General features: G+C 34.8%; 1 long non-coding RNA gene across 1 annotated transcript; it reads left to right on the top strand.

The window, feature by feature from the left end:
• Positions 1-9,932: 9,932 nt before the first annotated feature.
• Positions 9,933-13,614, top strand: LOC113953623. Its single transcript, XR_003529953.1, has 3 exons — positions 9,933-10,412; positions 11,138-11,243; positions 12,577-13,614. It is a non-coding gene; the product is annotated as an uncharacterized LOC113953623 (long non-coding RNA).
• The last annotated feature ends 1,235 nt before the right edge of the window (positions 13,615-14,849 follow it).

Raw genomic sequence — 14,849 nt, 5'->3', positions numbered from 1 at the left:
TTCCTATATGAAGTGTAGATAAAGCATGAAGTCATTAGGAATCCAATTAAATCTAAATTAAACTGATATGAGATATATCATAGTTTAAGAAGTCTTCTTTGTAAAAGTAGGTAGCTGTAACAAGCAAGGTCTCCAAGAGAATATGTGCTGCTCTAAGCATGCAAATTCACTTATGCATCTCACCTATGTGGGCAGAGGAATGCTGTTTGGCTACAGGTATCCAAGGATATAGTTCTGCTTTTAAACCTAATCTGCTGTGTTTAAATGTAGAAAGAGGCATTTCTGCTCTGCCTTAATTTTTACACATCTTGGTTGCAAGCTCTTGAAACTTCTCTTTTTAAAAATACTTTTACAATAATCTGAATGCAGGGAAGCAAAAAAGAAAGGCCAGGAGGTGGGGAAAGGAGCCAACCAGTGTCTGTCAGAGACCCACATTTAGTTTATGTAAGGTATAATGAGAAACCATATAAATGAATGAAGCAGAAAGAAATTTCAACACAGCCATCACAGGGAAAACAAAAAAACCACAGCTGATGCAACCAGAATATGTCCCAAGAACATGAACATAAAAAAAAGTCTAAAGAAATGGTTTCGGAAGTGATGGCTTATTACAAGTACTTTTATTATATGCAGACAAATTGTTTCATGGTTCATTTCTCCAGAGCAGAGAGAAACAGGATTTTGCATTTTCCTTTACAACTAATCAACTATATCAAAGAAAAATCCAACCCATTATCACTTTCTTCACTTAGTTGAAACAAATACATACCCAGCATTTTTGAGGATCTAAAAACTTAACTACTTACTTTAACATATTTTAAGTTGTTGATACTGAGATGAATAAATTTAGAATGTATATATTAGATGCTTTATATAATTTGATCCAACATATCTCATTAAATCCTTTAAAGACCACTCTAATACTATTCTTTCCTTTTTTTCTTTTTACTCTTCCTCTTGCTCAAACTTAGATGCTTTATTATGCCATGTAACTAATTTTTATTCAAGAGATATTTCAATTTATGAAATTTTAAACATCTTCCACTAATATGTCTGTATCAGGTACTTATGTGTGAGATGTTTCAGTCTGAATTTTTGTTTATTCATAATTGTGTTTATTGTTCAATAGCTAAAGTAGGCAGTTAGATGCTAAAAAATATTTGTTCTAGATTGTAAATTAATTTAAAGTTCACAGTAATCTGTTAAAATGAAGAACACATCCCCAAGGTTGTTCAAACTTAAAGAATGAAGTGTAAATTGTCATGAAATTATTGTATGCTTTCGTATGTGTTTGCTGTCAAGGTTAATGTTTCAGTTTATGCTCTCTTTGTGATTGGATTATTCTCTTCAATTAACTGAATATCACGAACTGCAAAAAACCTTAAAGCCCGAATGGTACTCAATGCTGCATACAGACTACAGAAATTTAACAAATCTATGTCCTAAAACCTACCCTTTCTTGATAAGTACCATAGTCAAGGTTGATTAGTATTGGACACAGTATAAGATGTATTTGTTTGGTCAAACTTTTGACTGATCTCTAGCTACATTAAAGTCTACAGTGAAGAGACAGTCCAAAGTCAGTGGAAACCTTTCCAATTTCTTAAATAAATATAAGTAGTTTTGGCTTTTAAACTTTTAATACAATAGGTCAAATGTAAATAACTTTATTACATGAAGGGATTTATGAATATGAATACAGGGACACTAGGTGTTGATCCTAATTCAATCATGCTAAAACAAACCTACAAGCACCACTAATATAAACCATTTCCTTTAAAAAGGATTCTCTGGTATCAAGCATTACAACAATCAAAATAAATACAAAATTCTAATTACATCACAGAAGTATAAAACAAGGCTTCAATTAGAAGACCAACTTAAAATAATATAATTTTACCACTTAAAAAAAAGCACGTACATATTTACATTTCAAAAATCAAAATATTATTTGAAAACTTATTTTCTCACAAGGGGGCAGCAAAATTTTGAGAGTAGATATATACTACATTAAACATCACATACAAATTGAAAGAATACCAGAAGCTCTAAAACACCTAAAGCTGTAGATTCACAGTAGAAACCAGAATAGTGGGGTAATTCCATAGATGTTAAGTTCAGCAAATTAAAACAGAAGACCACATTTTCTTCATGAGATCTATATTTTACATACTGAAGAAAATTCCCATGGTTCTTTATAATGTAAAATATAAAATCTGAAGCAGCTATTGAAACAACTCAAGCCAAATCTAGAGCAGGTAAAATTTATGATAGGAAGTCTGATGACTATTGCTAAATCATAGCTAAACTGTTGACAAAGTGAGGGTAATAATTGACTAATTTTCATAGAAAGTTTTATGTATACGACATTACATTAGAAATGACACATCAACTAATGATAATGTAAAGTAATTGTGCCTCCCAGTTGTGGAGAGAAAATTGTGGATCCAGGGCCACCAGGATGGTCAGGATTGGAGCCGTTGGCATCAGAGGTGAAGTTGTGGGAGTTGAACTTGCAGGATCCTGCCAGTACCCATGGGGAGATTACCACAAATACTGAGTCAGTTCCTGTACAGCAGTGCATCAGAGAATCAGCAGTGAATCATAGAATTGTTTAGGTTCAAAAAGACCTTTGAGATCAAGTCCAGCCATTAATGGCAGGAGAAAGAGAAGCAGTGATCATAAATTGAAAGAAGAGAGATTCTGACTCTATATTAGGAGACACTTTTTCCCCATAATGACAGTCAGGCATTGGATCAAATTTTTCAAAGAGACTGTAAAAGGTTCATCCTCTGGCATTTTTAAAAGTCTTGGTAAAGCTGGGCAACCAGATATGATAACACATCTGATGCTGGGTTCCCTTCCAAGCTGAATCTTCCTCTGATTCTATACAGAAGAAATTTTCATTTGCTTCTGGTTTTCGTATGGTGAAAAATTCTGATTTTCACTGTTTTGGGCAGATTCTCTTTTTTGTAAAGAGTGCTATTGACAAGATCTGAGGTGATTTGCCTATTTAATGCATCAAATTATGCAGAGAATTATTATCAGCAGAAAAATTATCTATCCACCCCCAAAACAGGATCATTTGTTTATGTCCATATTTTCTGTTAACAATGTCATCTCTTCAGCCCACCAGCTAATGCTGTACTGTAGCTTTTCATCTCTCTTTCCTGAATCCATACACTGTTGACAAGAAAAATTACCTTCTCTTCATGCTTGATTGATTTTTATTGTCTTGTTTTATTTAAAAACTTTGTGAACTATGCTGATGTTGTACTAAACAGAAAGCATAGATGTGTTTTGTCAACTGCTCACTAGTCTGTAGTGAAATTAACCTCCCACAGAAAATAGACACCACGAAAAGCTTACCTAGCATACCTCTTTAGTTATGCTTCTTTCAGAAATTGGTGGAAGATAATTTTGTTAAATAAAGAGAAAGGTTGCAATACTGAATGCCACTTTCCTTCTTAATTTCATATTATTATCTTCCAGTTCTACTTCCAAAAGTATAAAAATCAGTTTGTTTTAAAATCAGGAATCAGTCAAAGTACTGATGACTCAAAGGTCAAAATTTGGTTCCAAAAACTTAAACTCTGAATAACTAGGGAAATAAGTTTCACGCATATGTGATAAGCATTATTAGTTTAAGCAAATGGATGAGTATATCACACATATGGCTTTTACAATCACTCCTCTGTGTTATGTCACAGCTAAAAAACAAGTACAGAACATGGCTTGTTTTACTACAGGTATTTTTACAATTTATACAGACAAACAATACAAAGTTTTGCAACCTTTTGCTATTTTTCACATTTTTTCATATTCATTCCACTTAGTGCAAGTAAAGACCTTTTTTTTTAATTCTTCCATTTCATAGCTAAAGATTAAATATAAATCTATACAACTTATTTGTGAAACACCTTATTTTGATGATACAAGCTGGGTAAATGCAGAAATTATTCCTTTCCACCTAAGCATAGGGTAACATACATTTCCAACTGCCCAGACCAGCTGAATAGACCTAAATTTCCAGAATACTTTCAATCTACCTGTTTTTTTTGACCAGTAAAAGCTTGAGGCAGGTACATAACTACTTCCAAAAATTTATCTGGACATTTTGATCTTTACCTGTCATTTTTGCAATATTTTGCTCTATTTAAAGTGGCCTTTTAACATGAAACATATTTATGGCTAAGAGAGCCCCCTTTACTATTTTTCTTAGCAAAGACCTGGATTAAAAAATCCTACTGCATTTTAGTGATTCTAACTACTTTGCTGGCACAGTAGCAATGCAACACATTCCTACCTTTAAAAGTTGCTTTGACACCTATGGTAAGTTTCAAATGAAAGACAGGATAAGTGATGATGCGCTTAAAGTTCTCAGGATAGAAAAGAGTTCTTTCATCTCCAGAATTTTCACAAAAGAAGAGATGTGGTCGATATTAATGCCATTTGTGTGTTTAATTTCATATTATCTTGGTATTCATTTTTACTAGGTGTAATGTTCTCCCCCTCCCCTGGCTTCTTACTTATTTTTCTATGCACATGTTTTTCCCCTCACCAATTATCTGATCATATCAACAGAAAAACCCCAAATTTCCATGTAGCTAGAAACTAATTTTCTGAGTGAATAAATGTTGACTAAAACATGAAATCTTGATTATATTCATGCCTTCTATGAGACCTTCATAAGTTACTTTTCTTCATGCAGCTGTATTTCTGCTGTGCTAAGGGTCTCACCTTGAAAGATTTTTGAGGCATGCCTTGACTTTCCTGATAAATCTCTTCATTGTCTGAAATTGCTCCAAAGCTCTCCACTGTATAAATAAAAACTAATGATAAAATCTACTCTCAGAAAAAGTAGTAAACTCTTAGAGAAATTCAGATTAAAAGCCAAACACAATGCTTCCCCAGTGAGCCCAGTTCCATCCAAAGTCCTAGTTTAACATAGAATTATTCCAAATCTGGTCCACCGTCTGAGAGTTTGAGATAATAAAGCAAGGAAAATACATTTAAAATTCAGCTCCTGAATTTAAAATTTAAAAAATATTCTGTCACACAGGTTCCCAGCTGCTTTCTCACTGCAAACTGTCTGCTCTTGGTCACTGCCAGGAAAAGTTAAGACACCTTTCTAGACTTCGGTTGATCTACACATAATCAGTCCTGTGACGCATAAACAAAAACTGTGCTTTGCACAGATATGAATTGTCATTTGACAGGAAATTTATTCTGGGTGAAATGCTTTGCATTTTGCAACTGCAGATATGCCAAATCTTTTAAGTGTAAAGCTCTAAGGCAGAAAATGACCTTATGAAGCTTTCTATTCAGAGCTGTATGACATCCTGAATGAGTTCAGGAACATGCAGATGGCAGCTGAAAAAAGACAGCTGATTGCAAAGCTCTTCAAGATTACCATGAAGAACAAATATACAGTCCATTTATTTCTAAAAAGTGTAAGTGTATTTTCAATTCACTGGAAAGCCTTTTTTATTGTACCTGAAATAGCAGTGCTATTCCAAGTGAAATATCCTGTCAGGATGAAGAGTAAAATGCTGAAATAATATGTACTGACATTCCAACTTTAATGTGTAAAGAAAATACGTGAGAATCATAGTTGTCAACATCATTATTTTACAGCTACCACTGCTTTGCCATGATGAAAGTAATGTCTTTCCCTAGAAGTTGCTAATTGTGTTTTACTGTTGTCCCCTTGCACAAGCGAGAGAGGGTTGGAGTCATCCAGGAGAACAGAATAACACGTGCTTTGTAAAACCAAAATATTTACCAGTGTAAGACTCTCAGGGCATTTTTTTAATATGAATTTTTAATATTAATTTCTTCTCAGATTACAATTCAAGGTACTTTTTCAATTCAATTCAGGATTTTATATAAAAAAATTCATGCATGTCCTAGTATGTATTTAAAGTGGAAGGAGTGTTCATCTCCTGGTTATTTTAAAATTAATATGAAAGAATTTTCAAAGAAAATGGATTTAAGAAATGTTACCACGATTTTTTATTCTGGAGATCTCATTTTAAACGTACTTTACTGCATGAATGAACTGATCAACTTCAGGATCAGATTCTGAGTGAAAACTCAACAGTTTCTCTTGTTAGTAAGTTTTAAATTTAAATAAATGAATAATGGGACTGCTATAAGAATATTTTCCTGTTTCATAATGTAAACTATGAATGACAACTTTATTCTAAACTTCTTTTTCTTAATGAGTTTTTGTTTTCGCTTTTTTTGACAGTTTGCAATGCTATAAAGCCTTACATGGAGATAATAACTCATAAAAGAAAATTCTTTCTTGTCTTGAAATGTTTTTGAAAAAACAGTTTCAACATCACTTAAACTGAGAACACCAAAGGAAATTAACCTTTTCCTCCACATACATATACAAAGATTACACAGGGAAAAACAACAAAAAAGCTTGTGGTGGGAAAAAAGAAAGGAACTTCAGTGAAGTCAACGACTTACTGCCATTAAGTAAAAACTTCAAATCTGAAGCAGAAATTAAGGCAATTAATTTAGAAGATTCTGCATCACAAAATCATTATTTTTCATAAAGTTTAGTCAAATTGTTAGAGCAGAAGCTTTTGAAGAGAGAATCTCTGAAAAAAAAAATATAATGACTACTCTATAAGTGCAATGAATATGTTACCAATTTCCCATTTTAGACATGCTAAGAACTGCTGATAGAAAAATTTTACATAATGCATACATTGTGTAAGGACATTATTATTTCTATCTATACTCATAGAAAATTCAAACCTAAAAAAATAAATTCATGATTTTTTTTAATAAACTGGCTGCATTGCTTTAGTATATGTGTATTGATAATCCTGATATAAAATACAATGGATTCAAATATACAAAAAATGCTAAAAAAAAAAAAAAAAAAGAGAAATTCAGAGAACCAGGTCAAGAGTCCATAGCAGTCTGAGTAAAAATGCATATACCATCATATCATATCATATCATCCTATATCATATCAACTTCTGAATATAAATAGTTTTGGAGAAGTTATGAATTCTTGTATTCCTACTCTACTTGTGCTTGACTTGTGAAATGACAGATCCAAAATACATAACAAGTTTTACTCATATAATAACTCAATTAGAAAGGGTGGGTTTTTTGTATTGTGAGACTCCTCACTGCAGATTTTATTTGAGAATTTTTAAATGGACATTTTTACTTCCCTGGCCTTTTAATAAGATAACATTGCTGGTTTCATAATGCGATTTTTCATCACACTTGAAGTTTTAAGAATAGCTCGTATTTATTTTGTTATTTCTTATGGCATTAAGCATAAGGAGAGAGGGTCTCTGAAGCAAAAGTGTTCCATTTTTTTAATTATTCCTTTTTTTCAATTGTTGTTTCCTGCATTTCCTGAATTGGTTTGGCATTGATTCATGAAAGAGCTTTTAAAAATCTTAGAACCATGGATTTAGATGCTTTTCAAACTGCAGTTTTAGCAAATGAAGCAATGGGCCGTATCTAAATAAAACACTTGTGGCCTTTTCTCTGAAATCAATCATTTCAGCTCATGCAGAGTCAGACCTGCCAGAAGGATATTGAAATCTAACTGCTCAATGATCAGCAACAGGAAAACAAGGAAAACAGATTTAGCATTTCAACCCCACTCCCAGAGGGACATTCATACCTACAAAGATACCATCTCTTTGACACCTGTGCAGCTGACCACCCATGCTGCAGAATGATGCTTCTGGTTCTTCTTCATTCCCTCTCCTGGGTTTATTCTGTCCTGGGCAAACTGATGAGTATTCAACTCCAAAGAGCCTACATAGTGAAACAGAACTTTCATAAGTGTGGTAAAATGTGACTTACACAGCTAAGATGAAATCCAGTTAGACTGAGCTTGTTTTGGCCTTTACTTACATTAGCAAAAAATATTTGATAAGAGTGAATGTGCAGAGACAAAGAGTTGGCACTGGAGACATGAAACTTAGATTATGTACATTTTAAGATGGTTATCTTAGACCAGCTCTAGTTTGATCCTGTAGACTGGATACTCATCAGTAATTTGGTGAATTAGATGTGATCTTGGAGGTTTTTAATTTTTTTATGTTTGTTTCATAAAATTAAATTCTGTTCATGTACTCCAAAACAGTTTCATGACAAGAACAAAAGCAGAGAAAGTAGGGAAAAAATGTGAGATTTGCTTCAAAAGCACCCCCTGGGCCCAGCTAAAATGTTAGTGTAGAACCATTCTTATGAATCTGGTAGATTTAGGGTCAAGTTGCCAACTTACCTGAATATCTAGAGCCATGGTAAAACAAGGAACATAGCTTTAAACAAAGGAAAAGGAAAGGAGAAAGTGAAGAAGAAGGTGGCAGGGGAAAGGGAAAAGAAATAAAAAGCTGAAGGGCAAAGGGAGTGGAGAAAAAGGTGAAGGGAAAGCAAAAAGGGAAGAGAAGGAGATATAGAAGGGGAAGTGGGAAGGGAAAGGGAAAGAGAAGATGGAAAAGGTAAAGGGGGCAAGAGTCTAACCTTTAAGAACATGTAAATTTAGAAAGCATTTGAACAGGTTTATTTCTATGTACTTGATCTTGTACTGTAATCTTAATAATTTTCAACTTTGAAAATCTATTTTTTTTTCCGTAAACCTTTTCTTCCTACCATTCTGATCTAGTCCATCATGGTAGTATTTCACTGATTAGCAGTACTATGAATTTTTTCCTTTGATAAAAATGTAGGTTCTATGACATCAAATATCAACCTACTTTTGAATTAACTTTGTGTTTGCTTTGATTATAGCTGAGAGGGTTGGTTTTTTCCCTTGGATACAAGAAATACATAGTACCAGAATACTTTGAAAATAAAACCTTAATTTTTAATATGAATAATTTTTAAAGAATTTTAAAAGTACAAAACATTGAAATTGTGAAAAGTTGTTTTTTTCTTTTTCTTCCTTAACATCAAAATAAAGCCTTTTACTTCCATGTGTGTAAAATATTTCACTTAAACAAATCAGGTTTGTTTTTTTGATTTGCTAAAAGTGTTTTTTTCTACTTTATGATTAGAAATAAATGAAACTGCTATCTGTCACAGCTCTGATATTCTCATGGTTGGAGGACAATAAATAGTTTTATCTTGAACTCGAGTAAATCAGACATAGGTGCTAGGAGCCACTGAATTCAGTAGCCCAGCAGAGACAAGGTGGTGGCAGCTCCATGGCCCCTGGTCCAGCCAGTAGCAAGGCTGAGCATGTATTCCAGGTAGGCACACAGATCACTGTTGTGTAGACACATGTACATAAAATACTCCTAATGACAAGGCCTGACCCATGAATGGACAAAAGTAGAAACAAGCAAACTTTTGTAACAGAGGCAGAGATTTGGACTAGGTCTGTCTGGAAAACAAAGAACGGAGAGCCCACAACTTTTTATGATAATCTATTCCTCATAGTGAAGGAGTTTCTTAAGAGGCAATGGCATACTGTTATTACTTTATTGTCTACCACTGTCAAAAGAGTTTATATCCTAGAAAGGATGTAGCTCTTTAAGTGCCATTCAAGTAGTTACATCCTTCTCTTAGACCACCTCTTAACATCCATTATTCAAAAAGAGAAGGGTGACTCCCTCAACCTCTCCTTGTAGGTCATCTGCTCAAGACCCTTGACCTGCACAATAGCAATCCATTACATCCACTATTCCAGTTTCTTAACGGTGCTCTCAAAATGGACATAAGTATTCCAGATGCAACCCTATTAGCACAGGGTAGAGGGTTATAATAAGTTTGTTGAGTTTCCTTACTGTGCTCCTCCTGAAGCAGGTCCAGTGTGTAGTTCACTTTACTTGCAAAGAGAGTGAAAAGTGGACTCAGATCCAGTACAGCATCCAGACCTTTATTCTTGAAAAGCTTCTCAAGTCTTGTGCTTGCTTAGTCAAATTTATCAAGGTCCCTCAGAACTGCAGATTATTCTTTTGTTGTGTCAATTAATAATTTTGCTCTATTATTTCTGCAGATTTACTATGGATCTGTCACTGTTCTCATCACCAATTAAAATAATTGACAATATGGATCCCAATGTGTCCCTGATATTATTATCAGCAACCAATAGAACACAAGTTCATTGATTCCCACCATTTGAGCTTAGCAATCCATCCGTTTTTCAGCACCCAAAACAGTGCTGTGTTCCAGACCTCAGCTTCCAAATGAGAATGCAATGAGAAATGGTGTTACAAGACCTACCAGCATCCAACAGTATCACAGTCACCACTCTCCCCTCATCCATACAGACAGCAATTTCTTTGCAAAAGTCAAGAAGACTGGATAAGCATCATCCTTGAAAAAAATCATATTGACTGCTCCTGGTTTCTGTCCTGTTCTTTACATCTCAGGAAACAGACTGATTCCATTACTTCAAGATCTGTCTAGGGACAGAGGTGAGGTTTACTGGTCACAATTTCCCATGTCCTTGCTCTTTTTTAAAGAAATATGTATTGCATTAACTATGTTCTGTTTTTCATTGACCTCTCCCAGTCATTAAATTATTTTCATAAAAAAATTGAAAAAAAAACTTGTTGCCAGCCAGCACTTTCATAATTTCCAAGTGAATCCCATCTAGCAGATGAATTTGAAGAGGTACTGCTGTTCTGAATAGTCCCCAGTCTGAAGCTCCCTCACTGTGGCTGGCATCACTCCTGAAGTGACACTTAAAGAAATACTTGTTCTCTCTGCAGATATTGGAGCCACATTTTCTGAATCCATTTACTACTGGCATAGCTGTTACCCTTTAAGTCCCTAGCTAGTTTTAGTTCCAAATAAGCTTTGTCCTGTCTGATTAGCATTACTGTCCCTAGTAATGCTATAATAGTGTTCTCATCTTTCCTGGCCTTGTCTCTAATTTTTCTATGCTTTCTTTTTACATTTCAGTTAAGTAAGAAGATCCTTGGGTATGTTGCTGGAAATTCAAGGTTTTCCACAGAAAACAATGTTTTGCTCCAGTTTTCTCTGTTTTCATTAAAACTCAAACAGCTTTTCCTCTCCATAGCAACTTCTCAGGGATTCTGATTAGATGAAATTAGCTGATGTCTACTTTTCTAAAACTTTTTTCTAACCTTTCAAAACTCATATATAAAAATCTACAGAGTTCTCTTTTTACTAGCAGACAGTTGGAAGTTGGAAGGCTGCCAAGCTGAAGGGAAGCGGAAACCATATTTTCTGTAATGCAGTCAACAGTCCTTAATCAGGCCCAGGACCCTGAGGGCTCTAAGGTAATTCATTCCACTCAGCGAAATGGAAAATTATTAAAATAACATCACATACTTCTATAATGTCTTCTCTCCAGGGTTCTCAAAGTGCTTTGTAATAATTAATTAATTAACTAAGCCTTGAAACATGACTTTGGCCTAAAATACTGCTGTACTCCAATCTACAAATGAATCTGCTCATAATAAATATGTATGCCAGTTAAAGAAAGGTGGTGTGCCTGTAAGCTTGCCTATTCTTCCAGTTAAAGTAAAGGTATAAGAAAAATGAGATTAATTGCCTTTTTGTGATGATAGCTTTCTTCATTGGCCAGAGAGTAGAGGTATACCTTAAACAACTCCCTTACATTCAAAAAGAAATCCTGTGTTAAATATCCATTAACACAAAATGTAGCCAGATATTGTAGCAGAGGGACGCTTCATAAATCGAATGGTAAAGGATAAAAAGTAAGGAGGGGATTGTGTTTTCTGTTTGTTTTTTTTTTTAAGTATCATTTTTAGTTTTGATGTAATCTCACAATGGGAAATAAATTTCAAATTCATTTTTAAAAATTGAAAGCAGCAAGTGGAATAACGAGATGATTCTGGTACTCTGCTAGGAATCGCAACATGCAGATTCTGGGAACTATTCTTCCAAGCTGGAACAGAATCCTGAGACACATCTGCCATTACAAAATACGCTGGCTTTTTTTCAAAAACTCTTTCAGTTCTGGTTGCTGTATTAAAATAACGTTATTTGATTAAAAGTTCCTGTGACATATCTACAAAACTCATAGATGTGAAAAATCAGGAAAACTAAATGTTGTCTATGAAACTAGGCCTTCCCCCGTGATCAAAGTGAAGGGTTTATCTATAAAATGTAAAATTTGCTTTTCTAGGAAAAAAAAAGAATGAGATATATATCTGTACATTTGACATTTAACGTTAAGTTCCAATATTTCATAAGTTGACAGAATTCTCCAGCAGATATATCTGCTGTAATGGCATGGAATACTGTAATATCTAGACATATAGAAGAATGGGATAAAAGACAAACATATATGAACCTTTTTAATGTACCCAACTTAATTGCAGAATTCTTAGTTTTACTGAATAAATGTCAAACACATGAACAAAATCAGAGAAGACATCTTAAATTAATGTCATATTGAGGTTAGTATTACAATATGGATCAATTTAATTTTCATTGGTATGGGTTTTTTTCATGTCAGACATGATCCTAGTTGAGATAAACTCACTCAGCGATTGATTTTTTACTGTTTCAAATTCTGGATTTTAGAGAAGAACCTTAGCTGATTTTAATACTAATTTACCAATGTTTCTTTATGTCTTTTGCAAGAACAAACCCCAAATAGTCAAGATGTTTCTAAGGTAACATTAAGGAATTTTTCAACACAAAACATTTTTGGTTATGGTTCAAATAGACTGAAAACCCAAACTATTCTATGATTCTACAAGAAAGAGAGACTCCATGTTATTTCAAAGTTAAAGTCAAAGAATCAAATAAGACATCTTTACAAGTATCCAATATGATGACATCTAAAATTTCCATACAAAATGCATGCTTACTTATACTGATTTCAGAAAGCTTTGGTTGATAAGGAACAGTGTATAGAACCCAATGCATCAGACTTGCATAGTTTAATACACAAAGGGAGCCTATTGCTGAAGACTTCTTGCTCCAGCTGCGGGATGCACCATGCTCACAGGCTCTTGTCCTGCTGGGGGACTTCACCCACCCTGACATCTGCCAGAAAATTAGCACAATAAACTGTACCAATCCAAGAGAGTCCTGGAATGCATGAAAGATAATTTCATGAGCCAAGTAGTAGAGAACCCTACAAGAGGGAGTGTGTTACTGGATCTGATGGTCACCAATGTAAGCAAGCAGATTGGGGACATCAAAACTGAAGGCAGCCTGGGCTACAGGGATCATGTACTGTTGGAATTTGGAGTCCTGAGGGAAATTTGCTGATGACACCAAGCTGATTCCTGTGGCTGACACACCTGGAGGACAGGATACCATCCAGAGGTACCTGGACAAGCTCAAGAAACAGATCCATGGGAACCTCAGAGGTTTAACAAGACCAAGAGCAAGGTGCTGTACCTAGGTTGGGGCAGCCCCCTGTGTCAATCCAGGCTAAAGGGATGAACAGATTAAAAGCAACCCTTCTGAGAATGACTTAGGGGTGTTGGTGGACAAGAGGCTGGACATGAGTTGGCAATGTGCAGTTGCAGCCCAGAAAGCCAGTCTTTTGGGCTTCATCAAAAGGAGTGTGATCAGCAGGTTGAGGGAGGTGATTCTGCCTCTCTACTCCACTCTGGTGATATCCCACCTGGAGTACTGCATTCAACTCTGGAGTGCCCAGCACAGGAAAGATGTGGGCCGTTAGAGTGAGTTCAGAGGAAGCCATCAAGATGATTAGAGGGATGAAACACCTCTCCTGTGAGAAAAGGTTGAGAGAATTAGGATTGTTCAGCCTGGAGAATAGAAGGCTTCAAGGTGACTTTGTTTCAGCCTTCCAGGACCTAAAGGAGACTAAAAGAAAGATGAAGAAAGACTATTTGCAAGAGCATGTAGAGAGAGGACAATGAGGAAAGGCTTTAAACTGAAAGTGAGTGGGTTTAGATTAGACATTAGAAAAATATTCATTGATGTGAGGGTGGTGAGACACTGGAACAGGTTGCCCAGAGAGGTTATGGATGCCCCATTCCTGGAAGTGCTCAAGGCCAGGTTGCATGGAGCTCTGAGCAACATGATCCAATGAAAGGTATCCCTGCCCATGATTTGAACTAGATGATGTTTAAAGTCCCTTCCAACACAGAACATTCTATGATTCTCTGTTCTTCCACATTTCCATTCTATGTGCAGCAAATCCATAGGTACTTCTCAGGATGCTGGAATAACTTTGACCGACTTTGAAAACTACAAGCTAAGACTTCTTAAAAAAAATTGAGTTACATGCTGTAATTCATAATGGACATAGATGGACAGACCTTCTATTTAAAGGTAACTCTTTAACATGTCTTAAAAGTATATATGCTTTATCTGACATAGAATGAATTATGAAAGTAGCTCATGATTATCCCAATTGTTATATTTTTGTATGCTCAGTCTGTCATCTGGTCACTCAGCTCATTCTACTTAGTTTCTATGAAAATATTTTTTAAAATGTAGTGTAGAACACTTTATATAACTATGCAGTTTAAATGCTTTAATGAACAATAGCTGCACACAGTATTTTCTTGATTCCAAAGTATCAGGAATGATCCATAGAATCGTACTTCATCTGGCAATTGAGCAGCTAACCCATACACAGAATAGTTCTATGAATGACAATTAAAATAATGTGCAGATATTGAAAGGCAAATGAAACCAATGGGTATTTCTACTGAAGTGAAAGAAAGTAAAAGTGGCTGTAAAATGGAAAAAAATCAGTGAATCAAACTGAGTATCCTTGTACAAAAATCTAGTGTGAGTTTTAATATGTATTTTACTTTCTATTCTGGTCTGTAGTTTTTAATGCTGCTTCTATAAGGTCTTACAGAAGCATTTTGTTCTTGTTGACTTTTAGAGTTGGGATGTTTTTCGGAAGGACTACATTGTCAAAA

The sequence above is a fragment of the Corapipo altera genome, unplaced genomic scaffold, assembly GCF_003945725.1.
Source record: "Corapipo altera isolate COAL_440 unplaced genomic scaffold, ASM394572v1 52b, whole genome shotgun sequence".
NCBI classification, from domain to species: Eukaryota; Metazoa; Chordata; class Aves; order Passeriformes; family Pipridae; genus Corapipo; species Corapipo altera.
This window is presented reverse-complemented; position numbering and strand designations above follow the sequence as displayed.